Source organism: Lactuca serriola, chromosome 4, assembly GCF_051521515.1.
Source record: "Lactuca serriola cultivar US96UC23 chromosome 4, Lser_US96UC23_V15, whole genome shotgun sequence".
NCBI lineage: Eukaryota > Viridiplantae > Streptophyta > Magnoliopsida > Asterales > Asteraceae > Lactuca > Lactuca serriola.
The window spans coordinates 72,730,664-72,741,560 of NC_136411.1; the positions used below are offsets into that span (position 1 = coordinate 72,730,664).

The 10,897-nt window shown below is 37.0% G+C and overlaps 1 long non-coding RNA gene across 2 annotated transcripts; it reads left to right on the forward strand.

Moving 5' to 3' along the window:
- The first annotated feature begins 3,733 nt into the window (after positions 1-3,733).
- On the forward strand, positions 3,734-5,234 carry LOC145101871 (uncharacterized). 2 transcript variants are annotated; one of them, XR_013705911.1, is made up of 4 exons: positions 3,738-4,283; positions 4,432-4,699; positions 4,823-4,858; positions 4,958-5,234. It is a non-coding gene; the product is annotated as an uncharacterized LOC145101871 (long non-coding RNA). The 2 variants fall into 2 exon arrangements; XR_013705910.1 differs by having other exon boundaries at positions 3,734-4,699.
- Positions 5,235-10,897: the final 5,663 nt, after the last annotated feature.

Genomic DNA, 10,897 nt, shown 5'->3' on the forward strand with positions numbered 1-10,897 from the left:
TGTGTTGACCCGCCAGAAGGGTGTGGTGGATTTTGAAGTTATTGTGATGCTTCTATCACCAGTTTGGGGGAAGTACTCATGTAGTGTGGGAGAGTTATTGTGTATGCTTCTAGGCAGCTGAAGCCGCATGAGTTTTGGTATCCAACACATGATCTAGAGTTGGGGTGGTGATGTTTTCTCATAGATCAGTCAAATCTGAATATAAGGCATCATAGATGGTTTGACATGGTCAAGGATTATGATTGCGAGATTTTGTATCACCTTGGGAAAGCGAATGTGGTCACTAATTCCTTGAGCCGCAAGTCGGCAAGTTCTTTTGTAAAAGGAATATATATGAGGAGTTTTATCGATTCACCACTTCTGGATTTGATCAGGAAGGCTGAGGCCAAAGGAGTCAAGAAGGAAAATTGGAAGCATGAGAGAATTACGGATGAGATTGACAGGTTTTCTATCGATATTCGTGGATTGTTGTCTCGATGTGGTCGAGTTTGGGTGCAATATTTTGGTGGGGTCAGGCAGACTGTGATGGAGGAGGCACATAAGTCCATATTTTCGATACACCCTGGAGCCACAAAGATATATCGAGATTTAAGACTTAGTTATTGGTGGTTGTGCATGAAGTGGGAGATAGTCTGGTATGTTGAGAGGTGCTTGACCTATTAGATAGACAAGTCTGAGCACCAGAGGCCACACGACAAATTGTAGCCTTTGGAGGTTCCCATGTGGAAATGGGAACAAATCACCATGGATTTTATCACCAAGTTACCTCGGAAGACTAAGGGGATTGACACGACATGGGTCATTGTGGACCGTCTAACCAAGAGTGCCCACTTTCTAGCTATTCGGGAGAGCTCTTAGGCCGAGAAATTGGCAGATTTGTATGTACGCGATATTTTCGCTCGACATGGTGTTCTAGTTTCCATTATATCTGATCGAGATGTTCGTTTCACTTCTTGATTTTGGCAGAGGTTCCACGAGGAACTGGGTACGATATTGCATTTTAACACAACTTATCACCCACAGACTAACGGTCATAGCAAGCGAACCATCCAAACGGTCAAGGACATGTTAAGAGTTTGTGTTATCGATTTCGGTGGGAGTTGGGACTCCTACCTTCATTTGGCTGAGTTTTCTTACAACAACAACTATCACTCCAGTATCGGTGCACCGCCATTTGAGCTTCTTTATGGGAGGAAATGTCGTACCCTAGTCTGTTGGGGAGAGGTCAGTCACATGATCATGGGAAAGGCCGAGGTAGTTCTCCAGATGACAGAATTTATCCAACAGATCAGGTAGAGGTTGCAGGCAGCTCAAAGTCAGCAGAAAAGTTATGCTGACAGACATCGATCCGAGTTGGAGTTCCAGGTCGACGATATGGTTTTACTAAAGGTATCACCCTGGAAGGGTGTAATACTCTTCATGAAGAGGTGCAAGTTAGGGCCCCGATATATTGTTTCATTTCGATTATTAGCTAGGGTGGGTAGGGTAGCCTATTAGCCGGATCTGTCTGAGGAGCTCAGTCAGATTCACAACACCTTCCATATTTTTTAGCATTGGAAGTGTATGGTTGATGATTCAGCAGTTGTTCATTTGGATAATATTCAGGTTGATGATCACCAGAATTATGTTGAGAGACCAGTGGCTATTTTGGATAGGAAGACAAAGGTCTGGCGCAACAAGTTGGTATCATTGGTCATGGTTCAATAGCATCATCGGAAGGGTTCCAAATGGAATTGAAAACTGGAGGCAGAGATACGAGAGCATTACCTTGAGTTATTCGCACCATCGAACTTCGAGGATAAAGTATGATTCAAGTGGAAAGAATTATGACACCCAAATATCACGTAAAATTTCATTTTCAGCCCAAAGTGTAAATTCGTTGCAATATTGGTCCTTACCCCATGTGTACTTGGGGGGTACACATGGCGTAGCTTGTTAAAAAGAAACGCATGTTTATGAACGTATGTTGGGCGTACTCATGTGTATGTTAGGCGTACGTGGCTAGTGAGCAAACCCTAATTGTTAGGGTTTAAGCACTATTTAAACATCCTTATCCGCTTAAAAACCTTTCCTTCATCAACCTCCATCTCCCAAATCGTCTCTTGCTAACCCTAATCCACTGTGTGAGCATTTTTGAGCTTGAGAGTGTCTATTTTGTGATCTTGAAGGAAGGAAAAGATAGTGGAATCATCTTGGAAGCTCAAGACAACCTAGATCCAGAAGTATCTCACCCTCAAGCATCCCTTGAAGGTATAAAGCTTGAAACTTGATGAATGTTTTCCTTGGATATTGCTAGTTCTTAGGTTTTTATGTATTTTAGTCCCATAAGCTTGGTGTTTATAAGTATGGCTTACTCTAATCATAAGATTTGTCCTTTTAGACGTTTTTAGGTGCTAAAAACCATAAAAATGTGATATTGGTCCTTTTCTTCCCTCTATATAATAGTTATGGTGTTTGGTTTGAGGATTAAGTTAGGGTTTTGGTTTTTGGACCACTTCTAGCCAAGTAAAGTCATAAAGCTGGAAACTTTATGACTTAGAATGATATGTGGGTCTGGATATGAGTTTTGGATATGAAGTCTTTATGGATTAAGCACTTAATGAAGAGAAGTATATCCAGACGGAGTACGCTAGGTATACCAGGAGGTATATTACGCATATTGGGCTAAGGCCGCATGGGTTGGAAGGATCGCAACTACGCCCAACGTAGTGACTGAGTATGCGAGGCGTACTCAGTCTGTGTTGACTTCCCTTTGAATTTTGACTTTTGACTTTGACATTGATCAATATTTTGACCAAGTTTGACTTAGGGCATTTTGGATATCTTGAGTATTAGTTTGATGTTATGTCACTGCTTATTGTATAGGTGATCGGTAGATTCAACAGTTGGAGCAGTGGTTTGTTTAGTACATTTCAGACTATGATGTGAGTTCTCTTTATTGTACTCGTGGGTCAAAGGTACCAATGTCGCCCCACTAGGTTGTGTATCTTGGTATATAGGAAGTTGTTATGATGTAGTGATATGTTAGATCTGCATGATTATCTGTTGATGGTTATATGTTATATGTTGACATAGTGTGGTTGGGTTGAGGCAATACTATTTTGTACGAAGGCCAACAAACCTGGGAGCAAGCTAGACATAAGTTGTGGGCCGGAAAGGCAATCCAGACTTATGTTGTAGCCTCAGCATCAATCTAGACATGAGTTGTGGGTCAGGTGGGAGCCAAACTCATGTTGTAGTCTCACAAGTAATCCAACCCAATGGTTGTAGACCCAGTATGCATGTTATTATATGTTGTGTGATGGTATTTTAGGGAAACTTACTAAGCTTTGGCTTACAGTTTAAGTGTTATATTTCAGGTACTTCTGATGATCGGGGCAAGGTGAAGGTGTGATCATACACATCCTTTAGTGATATGTTTGGAGATTTTATGATACTCTAATTTTGGGATATTTGTATTTGGATATTCGGTTTTTATGACTTGGGTTTGATTGAAACAATGATTTTTACTAAACTGAAAAATGAAAAATTTTATTGTGAATTTTGGGATGTTACAACTTCTATCTAAGTTTCCTATGTATGGTTCCCAATTGTTGAGCATGGGAATTGTGTTGTTGGCATTAATTTAAAACAAGTTAACAAATCCATAAAATTTAAATAGATAAAATGCATGGAGTTACATAGACACATACTCATTGTTGAAGTTTATATGCAAGAAACTAATGATTTCACTATAGGATTAATAATATATCATATAGCTATATGTGAAACCTTCTTCATCATAACCAAGTTGTCTTTGTCGATGAGCTACTTGCCTGCCTGTTTCACCCACCATCATTAACAAAACGCTATGTTGTCGAGCTATTTGGTTGCCTGTTTCACAAAATTGGTTGCTTGCTTCCAGTAATTCTTACCTCTGATGCGTAAGACTTGAGGGTGGGTTTTCATTCTTACCGGTGTTTCTCCCAAAGCTTTTTTTCACCTTTTGGTTTGTTTCCCCCAAAGTTGCTTACCGCCTCTTAATTTTGGTTAAGTTCGTGATATTGGGTTTCTAGAAATGAAGTCTTTTGGTTATCGATAAAAGCTTCACGCATGCTTGCTTTCGGTATGCCTGACCTCACGATGATGTAGAAGACTTGCGATAGGTTTTCCTTCTTGGCGGCGTTGTTTCCCCAAAGTTGTTTGCCACTCTTGCAACCCTTTTTACTGCCACCTCTCCTTGATTGCGGCTGAGTCACCTGACTTCCTCTTCACGCCGATTTTATCTTCATTTTGTATTTAAGGTCCGTATAATTTCATATGTTTGTTCTTAATTGTTTTTTTTAGGATTTAAGGGTCTAATTTTCTCCATCGACTACTAAGAGCCCTAAATTAGGTACCCACGTAATTTCTTCCCTTCTAAATTGCTAAACATGTCTTGCTTTCTTCCAGGGTTTGTCGGTTGTTATCCCAACTGATAGGTTTATTTTCATCAATTTTAGTTTCTTTCTACCATTCACAGTGTTATTGGGTTTCACTCCAAGTTGAATTGGAGCAAGTCAAAAGAACTAACCCTTGATTTATTAAAGAACAACATAATAAACCCACAACAAAAGCATCAGAAAGGAAGATTATGTTGGAGATGAGTTATGTGCCATTGAAGGAGGATCGTGATGTAATAAGGGGGCCCCTTAATAAGCCCAATCAGAAAAAGAATGATGTATGGAGATTTGGATTCAGATGAGTTTCCAAGTTTGTGATTGTTTTTATTGTAATTATCGTTATGCAATATTATTCACTTAGTTCCTTTTGGGGTTCTTAATCTACTTATTTCCAATTGCAGCTAATGGGAATGGAAGAACATATATAGATGTTACTGGTAGGATTATCAAAGTTTACATATCTTTTTTGAATACTTATCAAAATCATGTGTTTTTAACAATGAGGTTTTGTTGGAATTTATATTGTTGGTGTGTAGATGGAAAAGGTGTGGATTATATGAGACGAAAGGTTTGGCATGGTGTAGCTAGAGGGCTAATGTGACCAGAAGCTTTACATTTTGTCAGCTTGATGCATCTACGCAAAACTTCATGATTGTTAATTTGTTATGAGAAGGTGAATTTGGAACTGTTTACAAGGATAGTTAGATTCATGGAATGTAAAACATGTATGTTCTATCAATTTGCTTTTTCATATAATCGAAGAACGAACCAATGGAATTGGATGATTGGAAATGATAAATGTATCTGGTAAAATAGTCTGGAGCAAAAAGTATGTTGCAAGGGATATCGAGTTTAAATTTTTGGGCTCCAACTGTTATGTTGCTTGTTGATGATGTAAAGCTCACAATGGGGCTAACGGTAACTTTCTTCATTGTCAAATTTTTTTCCAAAATTCAAAAAAGCATTCTTCTCCTATGTTTCAATCAGGGACGTAGTATGATTATTGAGCAACCCCATGGAAGTTCTAAAGTCTTATTATTTATCATTTTGATCATTTGGAAAAGACAATAAATTAATTATTGTAATTACATTATAATAATTTAGAATACTATAAATTCATCAATTTTTAGGAGCACTTAGAATGCATGCACAGGTTGATATAAAATGCACGGGAATGAAGATTTTGCAATACCTGAAGAAAGATACACCAATGTATTTCTTGGATATGGGCCATAAGATCCTGACTTTGCTATTGGACCCGCCTATAATCAACCATCTCATATTTATGAGTGACATCCATCTTTTTGCAGATTAGTGTACAAGATCTCCCCACCATGGTTGTAGTCTTGTAGCTAGTTCGCTAAGGTTCTTGTCTGCAAGTTGTGTCTTTTTATTAATCTTGATCTTACTGTTCAATTTTTGTTGTTTATGGCTGGAACATGTATATGTGTACATATTAGTGATATAACTACAACGAATAGTGAATAGGGTCATACGAGAATTGATGAATCTATATTTACTTAGATTCATAAAGATCAAGAGTTCTAGACTTTGTTTTTATGTTGTGGAGTTTGGTTTTTTGCTGAAAGTAGTCATAATTCATGTTTTTACTATTGAGTTTTGTTGCCAAATTTGTCTTTTTAAGTCTCATGATCCTCTGTTCTCTTAACGATATTCACTTTCTTAATTTCCCACACGTGATTGGTTTTACTCTTCGGCTGGGGATAATTTTATACTTATGTCATCAATGTTAATGCTCGGGAGGTAATTAAAAGTCATGATCTTGTTTGTATTTTCATTGAACTTTTGAAAACCAACCATTATATCGGTACAATGGTATAATATGGAGGATAAAGTAGGATTCTCTAATAAACAAACCAATGAAAATACGTTACTCGTTCTTGCATTTGCAGCTGAATTTAACGGCACCCCACAAAGTAGCAAATAGAAATGTGAAAAAATGGCTTTTTTCATGTTTATTTGAGGAATTAAGTATGGCTTCCAATTTTAAAGAGAAAATGCATTTGTAATCTAGAATTAGTCCATCTCTTGTAAGACAATGTTGTTTGCTCTTATAGTATAAGCTATCATTTATCCGTACAATACTTAATAGGAAAGGAGAATTAACATGATATTAAAAGATTTAAGAGTGTTTGGATGTGTATTAAAATAATAATCATGGTTTGATTGTTGAAGTAAAGTTGATTATTATCATAAACTTTTTAAATTATTTGGTTCTAAAGATCCCGGGTGCTTAGACGCCAAAGTTGGGTGTTTAAATAATTTTGCCTATTTTGTTTGGTCATGTGATATCATTTATTCATCTTGCTTTCATTTTTTCAGGTGCATCATGGGTTTGTTAATATTTAAGATACTTAAATTGGTATATGTATCATAACAGATACCAATTTTACCTTTGTCCTACAAAAGCGAAAGTTTTTTATCAGGTTTGGTGGTTTGTGTTAAAAATTGTTAAATGTTCAGGACGATTTGAAATATATCGGGTGAAGTTGAACAACAAAACCAATTCTTCTTTTTTCTTTCATTTCATAAATCATTAATATATTATATATGATCAGAAAACTACTAATGGAATGATGATATAGATTTTTTTTTTCAATAAAAGCAATTTAGGATGTGATAAACACTTGAAATTACTTTTAAACCTTTTGGAACCGTTATCTTTTTAGCTTAATTTTTTATTTTTACACTATCAATAATATGCAACTCAAACTAAACTTTGTTTTTTTCCACAAATGGCTTGAAATTGTCCCTTTTTCAAGTGTATATTTAGTTTAAATTCAATATATATATATATATATATATATATATATATATATATATATACACACACACATTATATAGAGTGTTGCAGTTATTTTTGCAAAGCTTGCATTGTAGTCGGTCACTGAAGTTGTGGAAAGTGCTCTATATTTTTGTGTACCTCGTTGTGAAGCCCTAGATGTTTGTTCAACATAGGAATTACAGAAAAAAGCAATGAATTTAAACTTTACATACCAATATAGATAACGTACTTTTATTTTGACTGATAATACAAATGTAATCATTTCCTTACATATAATAGCAATGTACTTTCATTTCATTATGAAAACCACCTTACATACAAATAAATGTAATCATTAAACACTACCCTTTAACTTCACTAGTAAACATATGTGATCATACACAAAGATAAATTAAAGATATAAAATACATAATATATTTGTATGCGATAAATTTATTACTACCAATCAGAATAATAAATAGATAAAAATGTTTATATATTGTTTACCAAATAAACAAAATCAATTTAAAATATTTATTTATTAAAATAAATAAAAGTGTTTATTTATTATAGTTGATTAATTAATTAAGGACTTTGGATTTACTAAGTTAATGGCTTAAACGGAGATTAAAAAGCTCTTTTATTAGGGGTGTTTGGTTAATGGTATTTTAATGGAGTTGTCTTCTTCATTTTAAAAACCTAAATTTTTGGATCGACACCACTTCAAAATCATATGGTGCATTTGATGTTAGGTTGAGTACTTAGGTTTTAACAATATATCACTAATATATTGGCGTTGATTCATTGTCATATTCTAATTTGTGTTTTGGTAGTTTTGATAGGTGTTTTAAGCCCTAATTCTATTGAATCATTCTTTAATCCGTCTAAAAACTAATTTAGACATTTGTTATTCAATTGTTAGATTTCATCATCCTAAATTTAAATCGTGGTTAAGGAATCAACCTTACAGTTAATTTTGATGTTACGAAGCTCTGTGGAAGTATATGAGCTCTAACAATGGTGGATAATCCATAATCCCTTAAACTATCTAAATTACAAAGTTATTATAAATTTAAGGCCTTTTAGGAATTGAAAATAGAACCAATTTTTTTATGTGTAAATCATGGAAGAAATACAATGTAGAAATCATAAATGGTGTTTTGAACTTTTAATGGAAAATGAGGATCACGACCTCTTTTATTGATGGATAAATCATGTTAATGATATTAATATTATTCTGAATTAGTGTTAAAACAAAGCTTAGAACCCTAATTAACAATCATGTGATTATAATTGAATTTGGAAAGGTTGAAGTTAATTTGGTTAAGTAAATTGTCATTTTTGAAGTTTTTGAAATGGAATTTGAACACCTTTTGCATAGCCTGAAAAATTCATTTTTCATCCCTTAAAAAATGTTGGATGGCTACACATTCTTTTTGGTATAAATATGCATTCTAATGTATAAATACATATATGTTTAAACATGCATACGTATTTTTAATATAAAGGCATGTTTTTTTTACTTATGGCTATGTATTTTATAAGATAAAAACATATGTTTACTCATAAATGTGTATTTTTGAAGCATACGTACATATTTTTATTTAAAAATATCTATTTTTACTTATTAATACATATTTTTCTATTTATAAAGACGTGTTTTTTTCTAATTATTCGCACATGTGGATGACATAATTGTTAATAGTCATTACATCCGTCCACTTTATATGTATATAGGTGTGTGAATAATACAAAGAAATGTTATAGCATGTGTAACACCCGAAATCAGAAAGGTAAAGAAAGGAAAGGAAAACCATAAGTTAAAGAGGGTCGACTCGTCGAGTCCAGGGAGGAACTCGGTGAGTCGGAGCGGGATCCGGGTGTAAAGTAAGTAACCGACTCGGCGAGTCGACAAGTGGACTCGCCGAGTCTTGTCTGGGTTGGGAAACCCTAATTCCGGGACTTTGTACCCTATTTAACCACCTCATTCTCTTCCCTAGGGTTCATTTTGCGGCCCCTATAGTCCAGAACCCCAAACCCTAGCCACCATAACCGTTTTTGGGAGCAAGATCTACCTTGGTGAAGTAATTTGAAGCTTGGAAGAGAAGAGAGTCATAATAGTGCAAGAGGAGGCCTTGTATCCAGAGTTGGTGGAACTTCTTAGAGCATTTGGAGGTAATGAATCATTATCCTTGGCTTTCTCCTTTCTAGATCCATCTTTCATGGAGTTTTAGGGTTTCTTTGAGAGTATGTGATGAGAAATTGGTGCACAAGTTAGATCTGGAGTTGAAACTCCAGATCTGAGCTCTATTTTGATCAAAGATGCAGAAAACCCCTGTTAGCTGCTATGCAAAAGCCATTTCCCATGAGTTAAGTTCCTCTCTAGCTTGGTTTTTGGTATTATGAGACAAGAAGCACGTAAAGTTACCAACTTTATGTTGCTAATGGACTCTAGGAACCCAGATCTATTTTTTTGGAGCAAAGGAGTAGCTCTGTGACTCGAAATTATCGAAATACACGTATGGACTCGGCGAGTCTGGGAGATGACTCGGCGAGTCGGGCTAGATATCAGGCGTGAGTCGCGTAGTAACTCGGTGAGTCACATAGGTAGACTCGGCGAGTTGGATGAGATAGGCAGGAACTCGACGAGTTGGAAGAACAACTCGGCAAGTCTTTTGAAGATTGCCTTAGACTCGGCGAGTCAGGTCGCGAAACCCCAAACCCTTCTAGTTAAGACTCGGATCAGTGAGTTGAGTAGAGACTCGGTGAGTTGAGCAGGACAGAACTCGGAAATCAGTAGACTCGGCGAGTCATGGTCTGACTCGACGAGTCGAGTCGCGAATGAAAGGGGTTTTTGAGCTTATGAACTCAGCGAGTCAGTATGCTGACTTGGTGAGTAGGGTCAACCTGGAAGGTTGACTTTGACTAGGACATTGACTTTGGCAGAGTTGACTTAGTTGGCTTTTGGGAGGACAGTTAGACTAAGTGTTATATTTGGTATTAGTAGATCGGGGAGTTTTTGGAGCAGCAATTCGAGAGTGTCTGATAGCAGTCAGAAGGGTATCAGCAAACTCCAGCAGTGCAGGTGAGTTTCCTTCCAGTAGGAATGGGTCTAAGGCCACAATGTCGGCCCGTTTAGCTAGTAGTAGTTTCCGGACTTCGGTCCGATGCAGTAGTTAGTATGTTTGATGCCTTCGTGGCTCAGACATGATTTATGTGTTATGTGTTCCGGGCTATGGCCCGATGCAGTATGCAATATATGTGTTCATGATAGTTGATATGTTTATGTTATGCTATGTTCAGTCAGTTTCCGGACTTCGGTCCGATGCAGGGGGAAAGGCCCTAGTTAGTCCGGACTTCGGTCCGATGCAGGGGACAAGGTCCCAGTCAGTTTCCGGACTTCGGTCCGATGCATGGGGCAAGGCCCCAATTAGTCCGGACTTCGGTCCGATGCAGGGGACAAGGTCCCAGTCAGTTTCCGGACTTCGGTCCGATACAGGGGGCAAGGCCCCAGTTAGTCCGGACATCGGTCCGATGCAGGGGACAAGGTCCCAGTCAGTTCCGGACTTCGGTCCGATGCAGGGGGCAAGGCCCCAGTTAGTCTGGACCTCGATCTGATGCAGTGGGCAAGGTCCAGTATGTGCTTTATATGTTATTGTATGGTATGTGGTAGTTTGGGGGAGCTCACTAA